Source organism: Podarcis gaigeae (genome assembly GCF_964106915.1).
Source record: "Podarcis gaigeae genome assembly, chromosome: 3".
Classification (NCBI taxonomy): Eukaryota; Metazoa; Chordata; class Lepidosauria; order Squamata; family Lacertidae; genus Podarcis; species Podarcis gaigeae.
The window spans coordinates 18,846,761-18,872,592 of NC_139680.1; the positions used below are offsets into that span (position 1 = coordinate 18,846,761).

A 25,832-nucleotide genomic window follows, 5' to 3' on the forward strand; every position below is an offset into this window, starting at 1 on the left:
CCTAGGTGACCTATTGAGTCGCTTTGCACAGTCCATTCGGCCACGCTGAGAACGGAACGTGTTGAAAATCTGCTCTTTCTACAGGATTTCACTCCAGGGACTTTTTTTTTTTTTTAATAACTTCAAATCAGAAAAATCAAAGCTTTAACAAACGAAAATAAAATGCTGGGGATATGACCCCCACCGTGGCCTGAAACCAAAGCAAATGTTTGCAGGAACTCCTGAGAAATGAAACTGCTGAGCTCACAACATTCTAATTATAACATTCGAATTTTTTTTTTGAAAGGTTCATAAAAGGGGTAGAAGTTGTGGAAGTGAACACACACAAAGGCTTTGCCTTAGGAAAGCTGACTGAGAAAGGAATGCCGAATGCCCCCGAGGAATTTGGACTAGAATTCTACAACGTAAAAGAAATCTACTTGCGGGGTTGTAGAGGGCGGGGGGGCAGAGTGGGAGCTACTTAAAAGCCAGATGGAGAGATCATAACTGAAATTCATTCTGGTTAAATATAAACAAGCCGGGGGGGGCGGTTGGGGGCGGCAGCAGAGGCTGGTGTGGTCACACAGGGACGTAAAAGCCTCATATATAGTGTATGCAATAAGCCGAAAAGAGAGCTTTTAAAATATAACTAGGACTGGGAATTGCAATTTTTAAAAAATAGGCAGTAGCTAGTTAAAATGAGTAATTAGAGGGGCAAAGGGAAGTAATGAACATTAAACATCAGCTGACCATAGAATGGCGACAGGGATATATAGAGAAAAGCAGCTACTTAAAAAGAATGTTTATTAGAATGATGGAGAAGGGAAAATAGCTCAAATCTAATTATCGCGAATACCAAGGGAGAGATTCCTGATCCATCCCGCTCCAATATAAGGATCTGGCCCATTTGATTGTTCCCTTATAAATAGCTATTTTCAGAGCTCAATGATGTTTCCTTTCTTTAAAAAAAATATGAAGGCAACCACCAAAATGATAGTAAGCAAAAAATAATTATTATTATTTTGTCACACTCTTTCGACTTTCCCTGAATGATAAGAAGATGAGAGAGGAAACACTATAGGGTTTGGTTACCTTTAGATGATGGCATTTCATGATTCTAAATGGATATTGTACCAATGTTTTATGTGTTTGATTTCAATTCCACCTTAGAGTCTTAAGGGAAATTACGTGCAAAATTCATAAAATGTACATTGCATATATAAAACTTCCATTGAGACTGCTGAGATGTCATCAACAGCCATCAACCATAGCAGGGCTTGCTACCTTGACATGCACAATTACAGGAGTCCTGCGAGTCCAATTTATCCAGTTTATTAAATTATCCCCATATTGTGTAAATTCGAATTTACAGGAGCATAGCATCAAGGCTGGTGTTGTTCGCGGGTCATGTCATATGGACTACACAAATTTGATGGGAATGCAAGCAGCTACAAACACTCAGTAAAGACCTATGTGGAGAATCCCAAAGTCACTTGGGAGCTGGTGGTGGGTGGAGCCATAACCCAAGGTGGGTGGAGTCTGCAGCACTGTAGAAAGGTAAAAGGTAAAGCACCGCTGGATGGTTATGTTGAGTCAGAGGCGACTATGGGGTTGCGCCATGCATCTCACTTTCAGGCCGAGGGAGCTGGCGTTTGTCCACAGACAACTTTCCAGATCATTTGGCCAGCATCACTAAACCGCTTCTGGTGCAACGGGACACCGTGACAGAAACCAGAGCACACAGAAACGCCATTTACCTTCCCGTTGCAGCAGGACCTATTTATCTACTTGCACTTTGTGCTTTCGGACTGCTAAGTTGGCAGGAGCTGGGACAGAGCAATGGGAGCTCACCCCGTCGCAGGGATTCGAACCGCCGACCTTCTGATCAGCAAGCCTAAGAGGCTCAGTGGTTTAGGGTGTGAGTGGTGATCCTGAAAGAGATAGAAAGAGATCCTAAGAGCAGGGCAGAGAGTAGAAGGTAGAAAGGGAGGGAGGGAGGGAGGGAGGGAGGGAGAAAGAGAGAGAGGGGGAGGGAGGGAGGGAGAGGGAGAGGGAGGGTATTCTGCTCTACATCTTTCCCCTACTCTCCCCATTTCTATCTCTATGCGCACACCCCAACACATCAGCTGGTTCGCTCCGTTGGTTAGAGCATGGTGCTGATAAGGTTGCAGGTTCAATCCCAGCTGCATATTCCTGCATTGCAGGGGGTTGGACTTGATGACCCCCAGGGTCCCTTCTACCTCTATGATTCTATGAACACACACCTCCTTCAGTGCCAAGCATTCCTTTTTTAAGGGACAAAGGAGGAGTGTTTGAGAGAAGCAACAGAGGGTCATCCTTTGCTCTCTCGGAAGCAGCTTCTGAGGTGCCATTTCATTTCCTTTGACGTCCTATTCTGCCTCAGCTCTGCTCCAGTATTTTCCATATCACCCCCCCCCCCCGAGAGTGACGCATGTCCATCACATTCCCATCACTCCTGGGGGACCAGTTATATTTGCACCCGAAGCACATGCAGGGAAGGAGCCCCATGCACAAGCTGTGGGTGGCCGGATAACCTATGTTTAAAAGTTTAAATATCTATATTAGGGGTACAGAGGCAGTTCTGCAGCCCTCAGACTGGTTCATAAAGGGATCTGCAGGACAGTGAATTCTGAAGTGGAATTGTGACTCTATCCACGTCAGGAATCAGGAACGATTCCTGTTAAAGAGGAGAGAGTTTACTGGCCTCTCCAGCAAAAAGAGCTGGGAAAGAATCTATACAGGCATTTTGTTGTTTAGTCGTTTAGTCGTGTCCGACTCTTCATAACCCCATGGACCAGAGCACGCCAGGCACTTCTGTCTTCTGCTGCTTCCCGCAGTTTGGTCAAATTCATGTTGGTAGCTTTGAGAACACTGTCCAACCATCTCGTCCTCTGTCGTTACCTTCTCCTTGTGCCCTCCATCTTTCCCAACATCAGGGTCTTTTCCAGGGAGTCTTCTCTTCTCATGAAGACCTCCCTATTTTAAATGTTCCCTAAGACTGTCAGAGAGCATTATCAGCACAAAATGCAGATGCTGATGAGAAAGTCTACTTACATCTCCATCCACTTTCTCTCTCACTCGCTGAATGATCAAACCAAAGGAGATCGCTAAGCCTCTAGAGCCCTAGTGACCAAGGAGCCAGCAGAGGGAGGTGTCACAATGAAGGGCGTGTCACAAGGACCTCCGCAACCTAGCAACCACCAGCACTCAACTGACACTATTAAGTTTCCTTATATGGCTTTTAATCCATGTTCAGCTTTTTACAAGTATGTAAAATGAAATTTATCCCTTTATATTCAAGCTTTCGTTGTTCCTGCACCTACTTAGCATTAGCAATCTAATCTACCTCTCTGCCTCTTTGGTCCTATGTTGTTGAACAGTGGAAAACCAGAAATCACCCCTTACATGTTTATTCATTTTATTCCTCTCCTTCAATAGCAGGTCCCAGGGCAAGTTACAGCCATCTAAAATTGTTGTTGTTGTTGTTGTTGTTGTTTATTAAATATGTATACCGCCCTATACCCACTGGTTTCAGGGCAGTTCACAGGATAAGATCACAATATACAAATACAAAATACATAATAAAAACAAAAACATCCCAATAACCCCCCCAACACAAAATGGTATTGGATGTCAACAGGTCCTCTGTCTTCCCCTTCTCCTTGTGCCCTCCATCTTTCCCAACATCAGGATCTTTTCCAGGGAGTCTTCTCTTCTCGTGAGGTGGCCAAAGTATTGGAGCCTCAGCTTCAGGATCTGTCCTTCCATTGAGCACTCAGGGCTGATTTCCTTAAGAATGGATAGGTTTGATCTTCTTGCAGTCCATGGGACTCTCAAGAGTCTCCTCCAGCACCATAATTCAAAAGCATCAATTCTTCGGCAATCAGCCTTCTTTATGCTCCAGCTCTCACTTCCATACATCACTACTGAGAAAACTATAGCTTTAACTATACGGACCTTTGTCGGCAAGGTGGTGACTCTGCTTTTTAAGATGCTGTCTAGGTTTGTCATCGCTTTTCTCCCAAGAAGCAGGCGTCTTTTAATTTCGTGACTGCTGTCACCATCTGCAGTGATCATATCTGCAGTATTTGCTTGGTGACGAAGAATGGCGTTAACATTAAAATGCAACTTTTTTTTAAGATATTTAGAACGCAAAATCAACAACCAATAAAATAATTAAAGGCAATGTAAAAAAGTGTCCACAGCATCATAATAAAATACCCACAACACTAAAAAAAAAATAAAAAAAAATCATTTCTTAGTCCTCTAGCTGCTGTAATTAAGGAATGAGGCCACAGGTTGTCTGCCTGAGAAGGGAAGGAAAGGAGGCTGCAAGCATTCTATAAACAGAGACTCAACTACAAAGTTCCTGATAGCACAAATTCTCAAACAACTGAGTTCCCGGGCTACAATATCCAGCAGAATAAAATTCTCTTTGTAAAACCAGCCTTTACAACCCTCCAGACTTGTCCTGTTACGTTCTGGAATTGTGGTTGTATGAGAAACCTTTTAAGAAGTTTTTAAAGGTGTTTCACACAATTATTTTTTTAACGGACATTTAAAAAGATTGCTTAAAACAGTCATTAATCAGGGCTATAGCTAAAACATCTCAGAAATGGAATATCACTTAACAAGCCAGCAATTAGCAGATTAACAGTTCTGTTGCTTTTGAATGTTTTCCCATTCTATGACCTAAGAAAATACCAATGCGCTCTCTGAAAAACACTCTGCTGCTCAAGAAAGAGGATTGTGGACTTTCGCAGCAAAATCAAGCTCTGCTAGAAGTCACAGTGCATTTAGCAGCACAGAGCTAAAATGCATTTGATGTTCTGTCCCTATCAATTTGGAAGGAATGCTGTGGCAAGGGTTCCCTATCGATGGAGACAGCAGATGAGAAGGCACAAGGCTGGAAAAGCTCCAGTGTTTAAGCACAGTATATAGTACTTGAGCAACTGGTACCTGGATACCGCAGAACAAAGGAAATACAATGTCAATCTTATGCAAACCTTTCCCCCCACTTTGGTATAAGACAAGAGTGAAACCGGTGGAATGTACAGGTGCCATTGTCCAACCAGCTCCAAAACACTTCAAGACCTCGATATTTTCATTCTGTTTAATACATTGGTGTGTTTCCACCCCCCTTAACTACCACTGAAAATGAGAGGGGAAGTGTGATCAGCCATAATAAAAAGTTGGGCAAGAATGGTCAAAGGTCAAATGCAATATATTGGTCACTTGTCTCCTTCAATCACAATCAGCAGTGCTTCTTCTCAGCCCAAATTCTCCCCATCATTGGAAGAAGAACACGAGGATATTGAAATAATAATGAAAAAAGCTGTACAGCTATTGTCTTCATCCTTTCCAATGTAAATGGAAATTGTCCGTAAAATTGTTTTCTTCTTTTATCCAAAAAGCTGACTTGATGGTCTAGGCATCATGTCTGAATATCTTTTATAGCTGTAATGTAACCTCGCAAAAACAAGGTTTCCTTAGAATTCATTCTCTGCAAAACATTGCATTAATAAGTGGGGGTTTTTTAAAGGTCTACTTTTAAGAATGTTTTTTTTTTATGTTCACTTTTCAAATCCAAATATGTAACCTCAAAATCCTGAATGTAAATTAACTGGATACAGCCAGCACACAAAAAAAGAAAGGAAAAGGAAAAGTCTACTTTAGTTGATGAACTTATTTTGGTTATGAGAAATGCAGCCAGAAAAAACTAACAAGGGGAAATTAGCTTAGAGTTCTTCCATCTTGGTAATTTTCAGGTGAGAACGTTTGCTGAGCCAAAGTCTACTTAGCTCAAAGCAAATGAAGATACTGTGAAGTGGAAGGCTCGGGGTTTTGTTTTGATCATGAATCAAATTTTTGCCTTCTTTCTTGCTAGAAATTCCCCATGACTTTGAGTCCAAAGGACATCAGTCCAAGACTGTGTATACAGTAGACCAGGGGTCAGCAACCTTTTTCAGCCGGGGGGCCGGTCCACCATCCTCAAACCATGTGGTGGGCTGCACTATATTTTGAAGAAAAAAATGAACGAATTCCTATACCCCACAAATAACTTATGTAAAAACATGCTGATTCCCGGACCATCCGTGGGCCGGATTGAGAAGGCAATTGGGCCGCATCTGGCCCATGGTCCTTAGGTTGCCTACCCCTGCATTAGACCTTTAAAGCACATTCTTTCCCTCAAAGAATTCTGGGCACTGTAGTTTGCTAAGTTGCTGTGAATTGTAACTCTGTGAGGGGTAAGCTACAGTGCCCAGAATTCTTTGAGGGAAAGGAAGAAACCCATTTTCAAAAGTTTCTCATAAAACTGAAAAGAATGTGTTTGGAACATAACAGGACAAGCCCTGCAGGCCTTTAGAATGAGAAGTTCATTCTGTTGGATAATTGTAGTCAAGGAACTCAATTGTTTTTGAATTTGTGCTATGCTTTGTTTAAATACTGAAGACCAAGCAAGCTTCTTTCTTTTGTCTGTATTCCATGAGAAACTCTGAATATTCAAATGGATAAAAAATTCTGTGGTCCTTTATTTTTATTTTTTTTACAATGGTCCACACACACACAAAAACAAACAAACACATGCGTTCCAGCTTGTTCACATGAATAGTTATTTATAAAAAACTCAATTCGCATATACAGATTAGAAAACTAATCATGAAAGGCTTTCCTGGGACGGGAGCTTTCAAAGTGCCCTTGAAAGCACAATGGGAGAGAGAGGCCATGCCAAACTTCTCCAGTGGTGGGATTCCATAGCCATGGTGCCACTGCAGAAAAGACCCTGTCTGTGGTGCTTGGGTAATAGGTCTGGTTTGAAGAGAAAGCAGAAAACAGAGCCTTAGTGGAGCAATGCTGACTTTTGACACTAGATGCCACTGTTTGTTGTTCGTGTTTGTGTTATGCTCTGTAATGCTGTGTCTCAGCCAGACGCTCCCTGTTTTGCCACTGAGAGAGGTGAAGTTGGACTTGCAACATAACATGGTCATGTGACATTCTTCTCTTGTTCAGAGTCTTAACCATCTAGCCGTGCCTTGAAAGATACTCTATTCCAGGGGTGTCAAACTCAAATTCATCGGGGGCCGCATCAGCAGTTTGGTCACCCTCAAAGGGCCGGTTGTATCTGTAGGACTATGTAAAGGACATGTAAAGTGGAGGTTTCCTGTGTAGAACGGCCGGCGCCGCTAGAGGGCAGACGTTCTCTGGCTTGTAGGCTGCCGCGCATGCGCTGAAGAGGCGGCTTTCTTGTGTCAAAAAAGAAGAAGCGAGAATAAAATGTGAAGGCTGGCGGCCGGCAGCGGCTACACGGGCCACATGACGAGGTCTGGCGGGCCGGATTCGGCCCGCGGGCCTTGTGTTTGACACCCGTGCTCTATTCCATCCCATCCCCTCTAGCTTTCCAGTCACCCTCCTACCCAAAAACCTTCTGCAAACATTCCCTGACCACTGTGTATGCCTAATCCACAGGCCTCACACTGGATTTTGGGGTCCGCTCCCTTTATATTATATTTTGGAGTTTCCCTGGCCCTGCTGATAACCTCTCTCTTGTCCACAGATGGTGCTGTTTTGCCTACATAAGAATCCACAATATCAGCATAAATGATACTTTGAAGCTTGAAACTTTATTATTATTATTATTAAATTTTATTTAACATAATTATTACAAAATACATACAAATACATACATACATATATTTTCAGATAGGCACACATATATAAAAAAGAACAAAAAAGAGAAAAAGAAAAGAAAAAAGAAAAAGAAAAAATAAGAAGAAAAATTGGAAAAAGAAGAAAAATTGGAAGAATTTCCTCCAAATTCATGCCACTTTTTTTTTTTTTTTTAACGATTCTGAATCTACTTCTCCCACAATCCAGGCAACCAATCATGGAAAGATAACCAAACGCATCAACAGAATGTACTCACCCTGTCACTACTGCCTGAAAGTTATGACTAGGAAGGGTCAAATGAGATTTCAGTGGCAGATTGGAACATGGGAACACTAGTAAACAGCAGGGCTGGCTGCATTTTGCAGTGGAGAGGCAGGGGTCAGAAGAAGGTGCTTAAACTTTTCAGATACATGCCCACCTGCCAGTCATTCAGCTCAGCCTTAAAATGAGGGCAGATATGCAGGATCACAAAGGAGGTCTGGATTATAATCTCCATACAACCATAACCAGGCAGAAGGCCTTCCCTCTGTTTAGGGAAGTTTTAATGACTAATGTTTTAATGTATTTTAAATTGTTTGTTGGAAGCCGCTCAGAGCGGCTGGGGAAACCCAGCCAGATGGGCAAGGTATAAATAATAAAGTCGTAGTACAGTGGTACCTTGGGTTAAGTACTTAATTCGTTCTGGAGGTCTGTTCTTAACCTGAAACTGTTCTTAGCCTGAAGCAACACTTTAGCTAATGGGGCCTCCTGCTGCCGCCGCACCGCCAGAGCACGATTTCTGTTCTCATCCTGAAGCAAAGTTGTTAACCCGAGGTAATATTTCTGGGTTAGCGGAGTCTGTAACCTGAAGCGTATGTAACCTGAAGCGTATGTAACCCGAGGTACCACTGTAGTAGTAGTAGTAGTAGTAGTAGTGCCCACCCTATGGAACACCCTCCCATCAGATGTCAAGGAAATAAACAACTATCTGACATCTGAAGGCAGCCCTGTTTAGGGAAGTTTTTAATGTTCGATGTTTTATTGTGTTTTTAATATACTGTTGGGAGCTGCCTAGAGTGGCTGGGGAAACCCAGCTAGATGGGCAGGGTATAAATATGTTGTTGTTGTTATATTAGCTGTGATTTCTGCATTGCAGAGGTTGGACTAGTTGACCCTTGGTGTCCCTTCCAACCCTACAATTCTGTGACCCGTGTGCAATAGACAAAATGAGGATTCACAAGACACACATCTTAGCCCAAAGAACAGGATAACCTGAAGTTAGAAGTGTTCAACTGAACATTGTTGTAAATTTCATTAGACAATTATGTGCTGTGGCATGCATCTCGCATTTGAACTTCTTTTTTAAAAAATTGCATCCAATATAATATCCAAAATGTCATATGTTTTTGGAAGCAATCAGCTTTCAAATTTCAGAATACTGGAGGGATTGCGAGCAAAATGTTTAGGGAAGAAAGATAGTCTGACAGTTTTCGAATATTTATTATCTCAAAGAAAGAGGAAGCCAATTGCCTGACTTTTCAAATGGATGACGTGGAGATTTTCCCGCAGAAAGATGACATGTCCTTCCTACAGCAAACCTAAAAATAGAAGCAGTACTTATTGTATAATCCTTTCTTGGAAGTGCGTTGTGCTGCTGTTGCCTTTTTAAAAGCCTTGATAGGCAAGAATATATTTCATCTGAGCTGTCCTGCTTTAGGAAAGGAACCTCAAACAGATATGTGAATCCTTTCTATTCTTGTATTCTATTGTTATTCCATGGCTCTGTTCTCAAAAGAGCGCTGGTGAAATACGATTATGGCTTGAATGCACGAGAGTGCCATCACAGATCAAATATGGCAGGTGAGAAATTTCACAGCATCTTGGCCACAATACTAGGGTTGCTGTATTTCAAGAAGTGAAAATCAGGATACAAAATTTGTTGAGCTTTTTTTTTTCTTTTCCAAGCTATATTTAACTAAATTCAAACATTTCTGTGATTTCCTCCCAGACTGCAGTATTCCTCCATATGACTGCAGTATTCCAGACGTGTGGCAACCCTACACAATACTGTTGCACACCCCACAATGGCGAGAGACTCCAGGCATTCCGGCTGTCACTCAGGGTTTGGTTTCCTTGCCCAGTAATACTTTCAATGAAGTGGAAGTGCCCACTTCATGCATTATTTCAACCAGAGGCTTAGGAGTTCTCCTCTGACTGTATCAACCTCTAAGACAGCGGTTCTCAACCTGTGGGTCCCCAGATGTTGTTGGACTACAACTCCCATCATCCCTGAGCTCTGGCCTTGCTAGCTAGGGGTGATGGGAGTTGTAGTTCAACAATATCTGGGGACCCACAGGTTGAGAAAGTCTGCTCTAAGACAGGCAAACTAAGGCCCAGGGGCTGGATCCGGCCCAATCGCCGTCTCAATCCGGCCTGTGGACGGTCCAGGAATCAGCGTGTTTTTACATGAGTAGAATGTGTGCTTTTATTTAAAATGCATCTCTGGGTTATTTGTCAGGCATAGGAATTCATTCATATTTCCCCCCAAAAAAATACAGTCCGGCCCCCCACAAGGTCTGAGGGACGGTGGACCGGCCCCCTGCTGAAAAAGTTTGCTGACCCCTGCTCTAAGAGTTCCTATCCACAAGCATCTTAAACTGGGGGTGCGGCAAGACCACCACTCTCTTCAGGCTTCCGTGGAGGAGAATAAAGGAAAGATGAGCGAGATAAATAGATACCCAGCAATAAAAGACAATGGGAGAGGATTTTTATTTGTCAAAATTACAAATACCCAAATACAGACGGTCGTTCACCCTTGCTAGATTCAACGTGCTGCCATCTGTTTTTTTGCAGGGCAGATTTGAGGGTAAACCACACGCGGAACAAGTCTGTCCCTGCGGCTTGATGGAGGTAGAAATGGAGGTGGAAACTGTTTCTCATGCCTTGTTGTGATGTCGTTTCTACGGGGATATACGTTCGGAATTTATCACCTCTGCTATGCAAAAATCTTCAGTTGGATCCGAACTCCAATGTTTAAAATCTCTGGTAGATCCAGAGATCATGTTAAAGGAGGCCAAATTCTGTGCAATTGCCATAAAACCTAGGGAACAAGCTGTGATATCATCATGATTAAGGTTTTAAATGACACTTCAGGTTATATTTTAGTGAGTAAAGATCTAATTCATATATTTCGACTGCTGCTATATCTGTACTGTCCCTGTTATACCCAACTGCTAATTTAAATGTATCCCTATTGTGTTTCATGACTTCCCTGATTTGTATGTGAGCTGGGACTGGTCTGTGACCGAAATAATAAATTCATCCTAAACAGGGAGTGCAGCAAGAGGGGTGGACCATCACCCTCTTTAGTCTTCCCTGGAGAACAATAAAGGAAAGATGCCACAATCCCACTCCTACAATAGCCCATTTTTAGCAGGTACTACCCCATCTGCTTCTCACTTGCCCAGGATTTCTAAAAATGAAGATGCCCTCACGTAAGTGATCTCCCACTGATGACCCTCATTGTGACCTAATTTGACCCAATACCAGCCTCCTGTGTCATTCTTGTGGCCCTCCCTTCACCCGCTGTGGCCATTAAGTGCGGCAATTGGACATTGAGCATGATACTTGTTAAATTTGGTAGGCCTACTCATTGTCAAATGCCTTCCCAGGGCCCCCTCCAAGCATTCTCTTTATCAACCCTTCCTGGTGATTTGTGCTCATGATGGGCAGATATACACAACCACACTTGAAACACTGCTTGTGCCTGCAAAAGCTTTGGGGTAGATGTTCCTCTTTCCTTCCCATCAGTGAATGCCTGTAAACTTCCTGCTAAAATCAAGCAACTTTTTATCCCTTTTTTGTTGTGCTGGTGACAGCAGTCATGAAATTAAAAGACGCCTGCTTCTTGGGAGAAAAGCGATGACAAACCTAGACAGCATCTTAAAAAGCAGAGACATCACCTTGCCGACAAAGGTCCGTATAGTTAAAGCTATGGTTTTCCCAGTAATGATGTATGGAAGTGAGAGCTGGACCATAAAGAAGGCTGATTGCCGAAGAATTGATGCTTTTGAATTATGGTGCTGGAGGAGACTCTTGAGAGCCCCATGGACTGCAAGAAGATCAAACCTATCCATTCTTAAGAAAATCAGCCCTGAGTGCTCAGTGGAAGGACAGATCCTGAAGCTGAGGCTCCTGTACTTTGGCCACCGCATAAGAAGAGAAGACTCCCTGGAAAAGACCTTGATATTGGGAAAGATGGAGGGCACAAGGAAAAGGGGATGACAGAGGACGAGATGGTTGGACAGTGTTCTCGAAGCTACGAACATGAGTTTGACCGAACTACGGGAGGCAGTGGAAGACAGGAGAGCCTGGCATGCTCTGGTTCATGGGGTCACCAAGAGTCAGACACGACTAAACGACTAAACAACAACAACAAATAATAACAATAATAACAATAATTTTATTATTTATACCCCGTCCATCTGGCTGGGTTTCCCTTGCCTCTCTGAGAGGCTTACAAAATATCTAAAACATAAAAAAGCATCAAACATTAAAACCTTCCCGATACAGGGCTGCCTTTAGATGTCTTCTAAAAGTTGTATGGTTCTTTATCTCCTTGACATCCACAGGGTGGGTGCCACTACTGAGAAGGTCCTCTGCCTGGTTCCCTGTAACCAGCAGAAGACCCTCAGAGGAGAACCTCAGTGTCTGGGCTGAATGATGGGGGTGGAGATGCTCCTTCAGGTATACAGACCAAGGCCATTTAGGGCTTTAAATGTCAGCACCTGCAGTGCAAGAGTGCCCCTCCAGAGTGCAATAATGTGGTAATGTTGAAGAAGCATTGCAGAACAACTAGCAAAGTGGAATTATGTGTGGACGGCCCAGTATAAATGCAACATGTGTCAATAGCATGTTGCAGAATACACCTGCAACAAAGGCTCTTTAATTTGTTACATACACCAGAATAATTTTGGAAATACTTGTTTGACAAAATAATATGTTTTTCTGCACTAAGCATGGTGCAGAAAACAACCCTCGCTATTCATTATTCCTGATCATGTACTGCACTCCCAATTACTACTGGTAAGTTTCAGCTACATTCATGAAACTGAACCTCACAAGTGCTCCACGCTCTTTCATAAAAGCAATGAAGTACCTCTTCCTTTTCCTCACTCCAGACTGTGAAACAGGCCCCTTTCCCATACAAGAAATATTAGAAATTGTGCACAGAGGCCGGGGAAACTATAACATAGTGATGTTTTTAAAAAAGAGGGGTCAAGCAAGCAAGCAAGAAATCTTGATGTATTTTATGCAAGGTGAATTATCTTGATCTGGAACTCTGCAACTCTAACTGATTACTAATTGGGAAGGAGTTGAAAGTAAAACATAAAGAGTTCAAGGTGAAGATGAAATACTCCTTCTGGACCTTTCCATTTGTCAAAGGAAATGTCTACCAGCAAAACCTAAACTCTGGAGGCTGATTAGTATCTGTTTTAGTAATTCGTGCTGCAGCCATGTGCCGGTATTCTGTTATTTGTGGCTTAAGGGAGGGGGGGGAAGCAGGCCCCTCTCATTGCAGTTGATCTCCGTACACAGGTAACTTGCAACGTCTGCAGGGCTGATGTTCCTGGCCATCACGCATATAAGCAAAATTGCAGAAAGCCGGAACACATCCACCAAGAAAACTGTAATAATAATAATAATAATAATAATAATAATAATAATAATAATAAAATAATAATAATAATAATAATAATAATAATAATAATAATAATAATAATAAAATTTATTTTATTTATACCCCGCCCTCACCAGCCAGGACCAGGCTCAGGGCTGCTGACACCAGGTATAAAAACAATTGATTGAAATAATAGTTAAAAACAAAATTAAAATACGACATTAAAACATTAAAATGCAGCCTCATTTCAGTAGGAACTCAAATCAAAAACTTTTGGGGGGATGAAAACATCAAGTCTTCACCAAGGCCAACTATCTAGACTGGTCCAGAAAAAAGCCAGGGAAGTCCCCAAATAGGAATTCCATCACAGAAAGAAAAAGGAAAGAGAGGGAAGGGATCAAATTGATTCCAAGCCAAAGGCCAGGCGAAACAACTCTGTCTTACAGGCCCTGCGGAAAGAAATCAGATCTGCAGGGCCCTAGTCTCATGAGACAGAGTGTTCCACCATGCCGGAGCCACTGTTGAAAAGGCCCTAACTCTGGTTGAGGCTAATCTGACTTCCTAAAAAAATAAAAAAAAAACTTTCAGAAAATTGTAAAATAAATAAATTAATGCACAATGTCGTCCACCTCAGCACAATGCTTAGGAATCCCATGAAATCAAGCACACATTCCTTCTTACAAACGTTTCGCCAGCATACATTCACTGTTTCACCCATGATTGGTTGCACCCAGTGCCTGTTTGATGTCGGTGATGCAATGAGCAATGCTGAAAGACTTCCGGCATGCCGTGAGGTCAAGAACTGGATCGGCATCCATCGTGTTGATAAGCCGGGAGAAGGTGAGTTTCAGGTGTGCAGCCTTGAAGCAGCGAATCACACCTTGAGCCAGAGGATGGATGAGGGAGGTTGTATTGCGGGGAGGGGGATGACAAAGCGTGTTCTCCTTCATGGAGAGCATGTGTTGCGGTGGGGGCCGCCAGGACACTCCAAAGTTGGGGGCGGGCTAACTGATCGTTGGCCACTGATGCGATTGGGGCTTCCCTTGTTGTTGGGAAGAAGTTAATGTTGCCATTTATTGATTGACAGCCAGAAATACTCCTTGCATGAGGCTAGGGCTTCCTCTTTTCGCCCGTGCATCGGATTGCCCGTCCCCCCTCCCTATATTTAGGGTTGTTCACTTTGACCTTGCTATGCCTGTCATGGGGTCTTCTGCTTTGGAGCGGGGGCCTGGTAGGAATTTTGTCCATCTGGCTGATTGGCTGGAGCCATTTGGTTTCTGCCTACTGTGTAGCAAATCGTCACAACTTGTAAGGTTGCGGTTAGGCATTGGTTTATGGTTTGGTTGGTTGAGGGGCATGGATTGGCTGTGCCTGCCCCTCTAATGCTGCTGCTGCAAGGGATTCCGTTAAAGGAATTGGGGGCTCACTATTGCTTGTCCACTCTGTCAAGGGGGCTCGGGCCATAGCAATGAGCTCCTGGTTGCATTTGGGGTGAGGGCAGGTTCCCTGCTCCGTGTAACCCCCAAGTGTATTCCCCCATTCTGACTTTTGCATCGTGCGGAATGTCAGTCTGTCCCCATGGTGGGGGCAGATAGTTGCAACCAATGCCTAAGCAACCACTCACAAATTTGTATTTTAATAAAGTTGTGGCCAAAATTATGCCAAAAATCTTAAACAAAAATTCTGTGTGATGTGTGAGTTATTGGGGTGGACCTGGGGACCTCGACACGCAACTTCAACCTCGCCGTGTACAAAGTATAGATACTTGGGATGCCCAGGGGCATAGGTACCAACTCTGGGGAGCCCTGGGGCCCAAGCACATCTGCGGCCGCAGTAGGCCCCAACAGATGCCTTGCAGCAGAGGCAGAGGTCCTGACCCAGTTGCCACTGCCACGGTGCCAGAGAGTCAGCAGAGGCAAGGCAGCGGGTGACGGCGGAATAGGCCGAGCCGCATGCACAATATGGCGTCATGACATGTCACATACAAGTAATGGCGCAAGTGATGTCATGATGTCATGTCACTCACACACTGCTGGGCGCTCACAATATGGGGCCCAAGTCAGCACCACAGCCCAGGAATATTGTCTATAAGAGGAACTTAGGCCTTTCATACTGTGGCCCTAATTCTGATAAAATTATCATTAACAACATCGTGTTCAATGAGAGAAGAGAAGGCTTCCATCTAGCTATAGCTCATCCATCATAGACCAAGAGCCTTTGGGCTCTGTTGGTTCTCCCTCCCATATTTCCAGCAAGACTATTTTCTCTGGCTCACATCCATAAAACGAAAATATAACAAAGGATAGAGTCAAGGATGAATAATAGCTCTGAGAAGATTTAATGACAAACACATTAGCATTTTCTTTTTTATTTTACATTTCTGATTTTACCCATTTCATGTCTGCACTGTGCTAGGAGACACAATTGATTTTATATGGAGCAATAGCCCAAACCAATGACGTCTTCTGAAAACACACGCAACATCCCCAAAGGTGCATCTTTTCAACAAACAACCCTGGTGGACTGGCTGTTTGTAAATTTTCAAAATAGATCTAACCTTGAAGCAATCTTCTCTAACTACCTCTATTTTATTTCATTTTATTTTTAATGCTCATTTGCTCTGGCAAACCAGGAAAAGGGTTATCAGAAATACTGGCTCCTTTGGGTGCTTGTTGCTTTTTCCCTTGGGCAGGAGAAATTTTGATCTGGGAAATGGAGCAGGAAAAAGAGATTAATATCCGACTCTCCCAGGACTGTGGCTCGGATCTGATTTGAGGACCCCTGTATTCACTTTTAAACTTATTTAGATCTCCTGCTATCTTATCTAGTTCCATCCTTAGGTTCTCAGCCTGGGAAATCATGCAAGACTACAGATGGAAAACTTTGTTTTCTTTCCGTGTCGAACCAGGAAGAGGACAGGCAGAATACTAAGAGCCCAAAGTGGCTTTGGCTGAATTCTGAAGGATATCAAGATCAGATGTGTATTTGCAGGGAGTAGAGATATTGTCCCAGTTCTCACCCAAGCTGGGATAGATTAAAGGGAGCTTTCAATCAACCTCGAATTCCCAGGAGTTTATTAGTTTGAGGTCAGGGTGACAAGTGTTAAGCAATTTCCTCTCAGATTAATTATTCCATAATTTCCTATTTATATTCTTTCACATTCCAGCGAAACATACAATCCCACCTACTCCCAACGACATGACACAGTATTTGTGTATCTTAGAAAGGGCTAAGTGGCTGAGATGTTTTGCCGCAGTTGTGAATTGGTCCTGGGCCTTTGCTTTCTAGGTTGCTATATATATATAATATTGCTAGTGCTGAAATCATGCTGAAAAGATCTTACATGGTTTCAACGCTAGGAGATTATAACGTAAACCATTTCTACATACCATGTCTGGCAACACTTTAATATAATAGCCCAGTTAATTAATGATTAACTACAGAGAATGTTCTTATACAAGCAGAGATGACAGTCTCATTAATGCCAAGTGAGTTCATCATGATTAGCGCTATTACAATAAACACTAGAAAAGGGGCTACCTGAGATCAAACAAACTCAGAGCTCCACAGTTATGTTCTTTCTCGTGCAAGAAAATCTGCTTTGGAAGTACAATTAGACCTTAAACAGATAGGGTCTGGAAAAGCAAAGTAGAATATCATTTCCTCATATACTGCTTATGCTCAAATTTGCATTTAGCCACTCTGCTGCATGTCTCAGTAACTACTTAGTTTGAATACTTTATTCCGGCGTAGGTATGACCAGGACTATACCGCAGACATTTGACACACCAAGAAACTAACTCATAATTCAAGTTGCTTTGCAATGTTATTGAGCATTCTACAGCATTAGTTTTGGTTCACATAATGGTGATGGCAGAGGTGCAACCCAGAATGCTCTGCAGTGTTGCAAGTGAGCCTGGAATCCCCACTGACCTTCTCTAATCACTGGGTCATCTGCATACCTGACAGCTCTCAATTGTGAAAGCTCCAATAGAAATGAAGAGCCATGTGTTTAGGTAAGGTATCCAATAGAAATGAAGAGCCATGTGTTTAGGTAAGGTATCCAATAAAAATGAAGAGCCATGTGTTTAGGTAAGGTATCGAACAGGCATACTGTGAAGAAGAAGAAGAAGAAGAAGAAGAAGAAGAAGAAGAAGAAGAAGAAGAAGAAGAAGAATTATTATTTATTATTTATACCCCACCCATCTGGCTGGGTTTCCCCAGCCACACTGGGCGGCTTCCAACAAAATATTAAAATACAATAGTCTATTAAACATTAAAAGCTTCCCTAAACAGGGCTGCCCTCAGATGTATTCTAAAAGTCTGGTAGTTGTTTTTCTCTATGACATCTGGTGGGAGGGTGTTCCACAGGGCAGGTGCCACTACCGAGAAGGCCCTCTGCCTGGTTCCCTGTAACTTGGCTTCTCACAGTGAGGGAACCGCCAGAAGGCCCTCAGTGTCCAGGTAGAACGATGGGGGTGGAGACGCTCCTTCAGGTATACTGGGCTGAGGCCGTTTAGGGCTTTAAAGGTCAGCACCAACACTTTGAACTGTGCTTGGAAATGTACTGGGAGCCAATGTAGGTCTTTCAAGACTGGTGTTATGTGGTCTGAAGGCAGCCCTGTATAGGAAAGGTTTTTTTAATGTTTAATGTTTCATTATGTTTTTATATATATTGTAAGCTGCTCAGAGTGACTAGGGCAACCCAGTCAGATGGGATATTATTATTATTATTATTATTATTATTATTATTATTATTATTATTAAATAGGACATCTCTATTTTCGTCAGATAAATCTTGCAGGGTATGCTACAGCCCCCATACCACTTATGGTTCCAGCTTGAGGATTTTCACAGAGTTAATTAAACAGAAATATAAGTAAAGTAAAAGTAAAGAAAGTAAAAGAAAGTAAAGTAAAATAAGTAAAGAAAGTAAAGTAAGTAAAAGAAAGAAAGAAAAGTAAAGTAAAAATAAGTAAAGTAAAAATAAATGCAAAGCATTTATTTATTGAGGTTCTATGAACTTATATAAAGGAATAAAACACAAGAGCCTATGTTTTTGCTGTGAATCCTCCTTTAAATAGTTGATGCAACACCGTCTGACCTAGTTAAAGCATGTTGTCTGAACCTTTTTGTTTTCCTAAACAAGAAAGCGGTCCTACGTCATAGCAGGCAATAGCCCCAGCTGTCATTATTTAATCAATATCCAAGCGATATTTCAGACTGTAACAATCTGGCTTATCCAATCATGGCACATCATCCCTATGGGTGTGCGCACACACACGGAACAGCATGTCCAAATGATGCCTTGAGCGCATAAAATCAGACGCACTGAAAACTGTGTGGTAAATTCCTGGATTTTAGCTGGGAGGTGACAGAACAATTTTGGCCTGTGCATAGTGAATTTTATGAGCCTTTGGTCATCAATTGGTTGTGCTGATCCTCACATGAATAGCAGAGGCAGAAATGGAAACCCATTCACACCTCCCACCATATGCTGGCCAGATTGGTATTGTTCTAAACAGCCCCGTGGATTCTGGTGACAGAGAGAAGTTGAGAAAGAATTCTCTGTTTTATCTGTGAGTTTGTTTTTAAACAGAATTGCTCAATATGTACTGAAAAGGTTTCTGTCAATCTAGCGCAACATCTCTAAGGCAACAACCAATTTACCTCCCATTCAGCAGCCTCACCCTTTAATTTAAGTTTATGATTCTTGCTTTCTTCAAAGAGACTTACTGCTGGCTTTTGAGCAGCTGAGACTGTGGTCCTGCCTAGTGGCATCTGGTAACATTTTCACTTGCTAGGGCCGAAATTTTTATGTTTGCTGTTTTCATCACAATTGTACAGTACTTATTTAGGAAGATGTGACTTTACGTATGTGCAGAGTGCCATTGTCTCCTCTCTAAAGAAAAGCAATAATTTTCTGGGCACTCATATGGACAGGGAAAGCAATTTTGTGTAAGACGGCCCAATTTTCAGACAAGATTGACTCCGTACCTCTTTACACAGAAATTAAGCTATACTACGTGACACAAGTTTCTGAATCCTTGCACATCTGTTGCCCAAAACTACACACACACAAACTTTTAAAATGTGAGGGAGATTTGCTTCCAGCTGCACACAGTTTTTAGCAGGGGCAATTAGAATAAGATCTATTATTTGATGATTGATGAAAATCTCCAGAATGTATTTTGTATAGTTAAGTTTTTTACCTCTATCTTCAGTACATTATATTTTAATTTATTGCTATGGCTAGTGGCTGGTGCAAATAAAGGTTCTTCTGATTCCGATTCTGCCTCTCAATAAATATATTGTTGCTGAATTCAGCACAAGGGATCCCAAGACAGGGCAGCAGACCATTTGGATACCAGGCACCATCTTGAATCAAGATGGTCAACAAAAGCATCACTTTGGCATGACTTCTCCCATTTGGGGGCATAGATTTGGCCAACTCTCGACATATTGGTGCCAAATTTGGCAGAAAGGTTCCCGAGGTTTTTCCCACTTAAACACACATCCGAGGGATTATTTAGGATTTGGAATTGGGTGAGTGGTGCAGAAAGCTGATTGGCCAGCAAACAGGAGATTGGCATAATTGCCTCTGCAACTTCAAGAAAGTATAAAAGGGTTTCCCGTTGGAACAGCCTCCAGTGGAACTCTCTACCTCCAGCTGGGAATGGATGTATTAGACTATTTCCATCCCATATCACAGCATCCCCCAACACCTCTCCCTAGTACAGAATAGCCCCCAGTGCTAATAAATGACATTTCTCTGTTCTGAAGCTTATATCCACACTAAAGAAATCTTCTTTAACCCTCAGTAGGAAACCCAGAAAAAAACCAACAGGAAGACACATGCATATTTTATATGACATCCCCTTTCCAGTCTATTATACCCATGAAGTTCAGAGCACAGCTGAATATTGTTTTTGGACAAAAGAGAAAGGCTGAACTATTTTTCCGACCTTTCTACATTTATTGCTTTATTAGACATATTTTTAGTACTGTTCATCTCTGCACCCTGTTCCCCCCCCAATTTTCCAACTTTATCTCAGCCAGTTTATAAAATCAGATCCATCCAAGAGAAAATGGCCCGAAGTTCAATTGGAATGAGTTTTAAATAAAAAAAAGATGGCGGAAAGCAGGAATTAATTCTGACACATCCTATCAGCAATTTGTGTCATCATTTGTCTCTCATTCCCCGGACAATTGAAATCAACAAAAGATAATCACTTTCAAAACTACAAAATTTCAACTGGAAAGAATTTTCTTTGCTCCCCGAGCTTTTGTTATTTTTTTTGCAGGGAGGGGGGGGACGACCGTTGTAGCATCTTTAATCTTTTCACTCGTCTGCACAGTATGCGATACAGATGGGGCAGAAAAGGAAATACTTGGCTACTTTCCACTTCTGATTCAAGAAATGAGAAACAAAAGAAAATTGAAAGCAAACCCACCAAACATGCAAGACTCAAATGAAAAGGAACATTTTTATTACATGGCGGCTGGCTTGTGCATTTAGTGTTATTTGTACAGTGGTAAGGAGGGCTATAAGCCAGAACCTGTTAGGCATTATCCGTAGATTTGAAAGAGGAAAGACCCCAAAATTGAACAAAGCAAAAGCTATAAGACACAATTAATTTAAGCTGCCATACACTGTACACAAACTGATTTTATCCTAACCAGAGGCCTGCCGCCAAAAATGTGGCTGGTTGTTTCAAATAAATATGTGACCTTCAGACTTCTTCACTTGTGCAGGTCCTGGCCATATGCATGTATCCAGTCTAACCCTCATTTCTCCTGGTTGTGCTTTTCCTCTATATGGAAGAGACTGAACGTGATTGCAGGCATGGGATGGTCTCCTATGTCCTGGAAAGGAGGTGTTTGCTGAGTGGCAGAGCATGCAGAAGGTCCCTGAATCGATTCCTTGGTGGCGGCAGCCTCTCTTCCTCCTCGCCTGCTCTCCAGCAGGTGCTACAAGCTGCCCAAAGGAGGAGACTGGCAGCAGCTGCCATGGAGAGGCCATAGAGACACTGGCGGAGGAACGGGAGTGCGGAGGGAGTGGACCGAGCCCGGCACCACTATTCTGGTAGGCTGCCATCATGGTGCCCCCCCCAGACATGCCCCGCACACAGCCACATGCCACGCCCCTACAGGTGGCGTACCACACCCCCAGGATGCGCGCCACGCCCCCAGGGGGTGCCAGCCATGCTCCCGCCTGCTCTCCGCCCCTGGAAGCAAAGCATGAAGCTTCGCCACTGCATAGAGATGCAACAGGGTGCTGCTTTGCAGCCTTTGCAGTGACTCAGGACAAGGGCTGGCTAGTCCCTGCCACCACCCTATATCAGGCAGCAGAAGATCCCACCCCCATGGCAGGTTGCCAGGAATGGATAAGACAAGGAAAAATTCTTACCAACTGCTTTTTATTCAATACAGTGGTACCTCGGGATGCGAACGGGATCCGTTCCAGAGCCCCGTTCGCATCCTGAATGGGATGTAAGACACGACAGCGCATCTGCACGTGCGTGAGTCACGTTTTGCTGCTTCTGCGCATGCGCGTGACGTCATTTTGAGAATCTGCGCATGCGTGAGCCACGGAGCGCAACCCGAAGCACATTCAACTCGAGGTATGACTGTATTCAGAGAGAGGCTTGGAAATGCAGCCTTTGGGGATAATGGTGTTTCTCTGAGTGAGACTCCACCCCGTCCCTCTCTCCCTTCATCACTATGGGTGCTGAGAAGTGCCCTCTGCCTCTGAGCTCTTTGCTCTCCTACTTTCAATGCTCGCCAGCTTCTGAGAAAGGAGTGGGGTCTGGAATACTTTCTAAAGACACTGTGTCTATCAGCTGTTCCCCCTCTGGTGGTGCTTCTTCTCCCTCCTCTCCCATTATTTCCCAGCTTTCCCCTTCATCTGCCTCTGAGTGTGACCTCCCTCAAACCCCTATTGTAATTCTGAACTGTCTTCTTCTCTCTGGAAGGGTCAAGCTCTGCCCAGTCCCTGACAGCGTTGGCACTGGCAAGGGAAGCAGGGACATTCCAGGATCAAATCAGAAGCCTGGGTGGCTTTCAAAATTCTGGAACTGTCTCTGAAAAATTGGGACACTTGAGGGGTATGGAACGGTGTAAAGCTAAAATCTGAAACAGCAAGATTTTTTTTTAAAGGAGAGAGGGGGGGAGGGAGGGAGGAAAGGAAAGGAAAGGAAAGGAAAGGAGAAAGGAAGGACAATTGCAGTTTACTGCTTTTGATTCAGCCTTGATGTTTTAAGGAGAGCTGGGATACAAATGCTTTAAACCATCGTAGGCAAACTAAGGCCCAGGGGCCGGATCCGGCCCAATCGCCTTCTAAATCCGGCCCATGGATGGTCCGGGAATCAGCATGTTTTTACATCAGTAGAATGTGTCCCTTTAATTTAAAATGCATCTCTGGGTTACTTGTGGGGCCTGCCTGGTGTTTTTACATGAGTAGAATGGGTGCTTTTATTTAAAATGCATCTCTGGGTTATTTGTTGGGCATATAAATTTGTTCATTTCCCCCCAAAAAATATAGTCTGGCCACCCGCACAAGGTGTGAGGGACAGTGAATCGGCCCCCTGCTTTAAACAAATAGATTTGTTATCTGATGACCACACAATATATTATTGAAACTGAGGGAATTAATTGCTGTACAACAGAAGTAGCCAGCAGGATGCCCTCCACATAAGGATTTGTTTGAATGTAAAGTGGTAAAGAAATATAATAAATCAAATCAAATAAGACTCCAGGACCCATCAGCCGCAGACAGTGTAGCAAATGGTCGGGGATGGTGGGAGTTGGAGTCCAACAAACATATGTGTGAATGGCTTGGGATTCGGATTCGGATGCTGAACCTGAAGAATCTCAGTCTGCACAGGAGTCCCCGCCTCCAGAACCAGTTGAGCCAGGGCTGGGGCATGAGCCTGAAGGGTCCTCACCTGTGCTGGATCCTCAGGTGCAGGCACCAGCTGAGTCTGCTCTGGCTGCTGAGGGGGTGGAGGACCCATTGCCTGCAGATGCTTCACTCTCAGCTCCGTCAGAGGAAGCTGAGGTTGCCTCTGGTTCTGATAACCCTCCAGCCTCTCCTGGGCTGCAGAGGCTCAGGGCAGAGAGGCGGAGGGAACTAAGTTCCTGCAGGAGGAGTGCTGGCCTCCAGGCCAGGAGAGGTGAGTCACCTGAGGATCAGGGCCGCCCTGTGCCTCGAGGCAGATAAAAGCCGGCCAGCCCCAGTCCCAAGTTGTGGGAGCAACTTTGTTGGTTGTCACTTCCTGCCTGAACCCTGTCCTGCTATCCTGCCGGAGCTCCTGACCTCACCCGACTACCTGCCCTGCATCCAGCTTCAACTTCTTCGGACTGCCTCCATACTGCACCTTCGACCTCGGACTTGATTCTGACCTCGCCTCTTGGTTAGCCCACGGGACCATCACAATATGGGGGGGGCATTCCGACTGGCAAACCCTGTCATAAAATATGGCAATGGCCCATAGCTAGAGCTTTTTGGGAAAGAAGGATTAGACAAGTTCACAGTTTAATAATATTGGTTGTGATTATTAGCCGGGATAATGGAACTTACATGCAAAGGTGATGGCTGTGTACACACTATATATGTAAGCCTGTATTTGTTAAGGTTGCTGGAAACTGTAGTTCATCGAGGGGTAAACTACAGTTCCCATGATTATTTGGGGGAAGTAATGTGCTTTAACTGTATGATGTGTATTCTTTGCAATACAAGATGATGGAGACAAAAAACCCAGGAGATCAGCGTTGACTTTATTCTCTGCTTGTGAGTTTCCAGAGGCATTTCATCACAGCTGGAAACAGAACGCAGGCCTGCATGAACCTTGGTCTGATCCAAATCTTACATACTTAGGAAGATTTTAAAAACCAACTGGCATGGCAGAGGATAAATTTAGTTTCTGCATATTTGGAATTGGCAAGCCTGAATTGTCATGGATTCTGCGTCTTTCTAGCGTAATTGACAATCTGATATAGTTTCAGCAATTATCCAATACAAATATTTCCTTTAAAAAAAGGGGGTGGGACCTCAAGACCTATATCTTGTTTATTAGAACAAAAGCAGCTGAAAAAGCATTCTCCCACATTTTTTTCCGTTAGAGTAACACTTAAATTGCTATTGGAATGGCTGGGAACAAACACTGCAAAATCTCAAAGGCATACACTTTCCTAACCCTTGCCATCTTCCCTTTCAGTAAAGGCCTAAATGCTTAAAAACGCTGCAGATTAGGGAGAAAAGAGCTCTCAGGGAAGGGAGATTTACCAAAATGTGGAGAGAGTAGACGGAAAGAAACGACACTCTCTTCATCTGCTTCCCTCCCTCCCAAACCACTTGAAATATGAGACACTTTTTAAAAAAGGTTCAATTGGGGCAGCTTTTGGACAAACAAGCAGAAGTTGTTCTTCGATATGATTAACTTACAGAAATAAGCCCTCTTTGTGCCTTCACAATAATGTGTGTGGGAACAACGTGTGCAGGGCAATCGGGACCATCACCCATAAACAGAGTGCATTTTGTTGTTGTTTAGTCGTGTCCGACTCTTCGTGACCCCCTGGACCAGAGCACGCCAGGCACTCCTGTCTTCCACTGCCTCCCGCAGTTTGGTCAAACTCATTCTGGTAGCTTTGAGAACACTGTCCAACCATCCCGTCCTCTGTCGTCCCCTTCTCCTTGTGCCCTCCATCTTTCCCAACATCAGGGTCTTCTCCAGGGAGTCTTCTCTTCTCATGAGGTGGCCAAAGTACTGGAGCCTCAGCTTCAAGATCTGTCCTTCCAGTGCACACTCAGGGCTGATTTCCTTAAGAATGGAGAGGTTTGATCTTTTTGCAGTCCATGGGACTCTCAAGAGTCTCCTCCAGCACCATAATTCAAAAGCATCAATTCGTCAGTGATCAGCCTTTTTTATGGTCCAGCTCTCACTTCCATACATCACTACTGGGAAAACCATAGCTTTAACTATACGGATCTTTGTTGGCAAGGTGATGCCTCTGCTTTTTAAGATGCAGAGTGCATAACTCCACCCAAAACCTACCCAGAGCTTTGTATGGGAAGCTCTGAAGGGGGCATCTCACACATGTTCGGCCAAATGCACACTGAGAGGGCTCCTCATCCTCTTCCACTGATAATACAGTGGCTCTGAATGTGGGGAACTTTCCAAACTTGTTGATCTGAACACACTTAGACATCATGTTCAGATTTTCTGGCTCAATGAAGGAAGGCTGGGGTGGGGGGGGGGAGTTTGTAGAGCTGGCGTGGACAGGAATGTTTTGGGTGGGGGTGGTCCCACTGCATGCTTTGGGTGGTATTCAACCACATTTTGCTCAGAGTAGGTGCACCAAAATTAACACACCTAGCTAAGCCATGTTCATTCATTTTAATGGGCCTGCTCAGAGTAAGAAGTACCATTCAAAGAATGCATAAGCAGGGCTTCTGTTGCCACAATAACGAGTACTAGCTTTCGGGGAAAGAGTAACCAATCCC

General features: G+C 43.5%; 1 long non-coding RNA gene across 1 annotated transcript; it reads right to left on the reverse strand.

The window, feature by feature from the left end:
* Positions 1–538: 538 nt before the first annotated feature.
* On the reverse strand, positions 539–3,182 carry LOC310840841. The gene is made up of 3 exons (XR_014562195.1): positions 3,055–3,182; positions 1,831–1,910; positions 539–1,024 (listed from the first exon to the last, which is right to left on the reverse strand). It is a non-coding gene; the product is annotated as an uncharacterized lncRNA (long non-coding RNA).
* Positions 3,183–25,832: the final 22,650 nt, after the last annotated feature.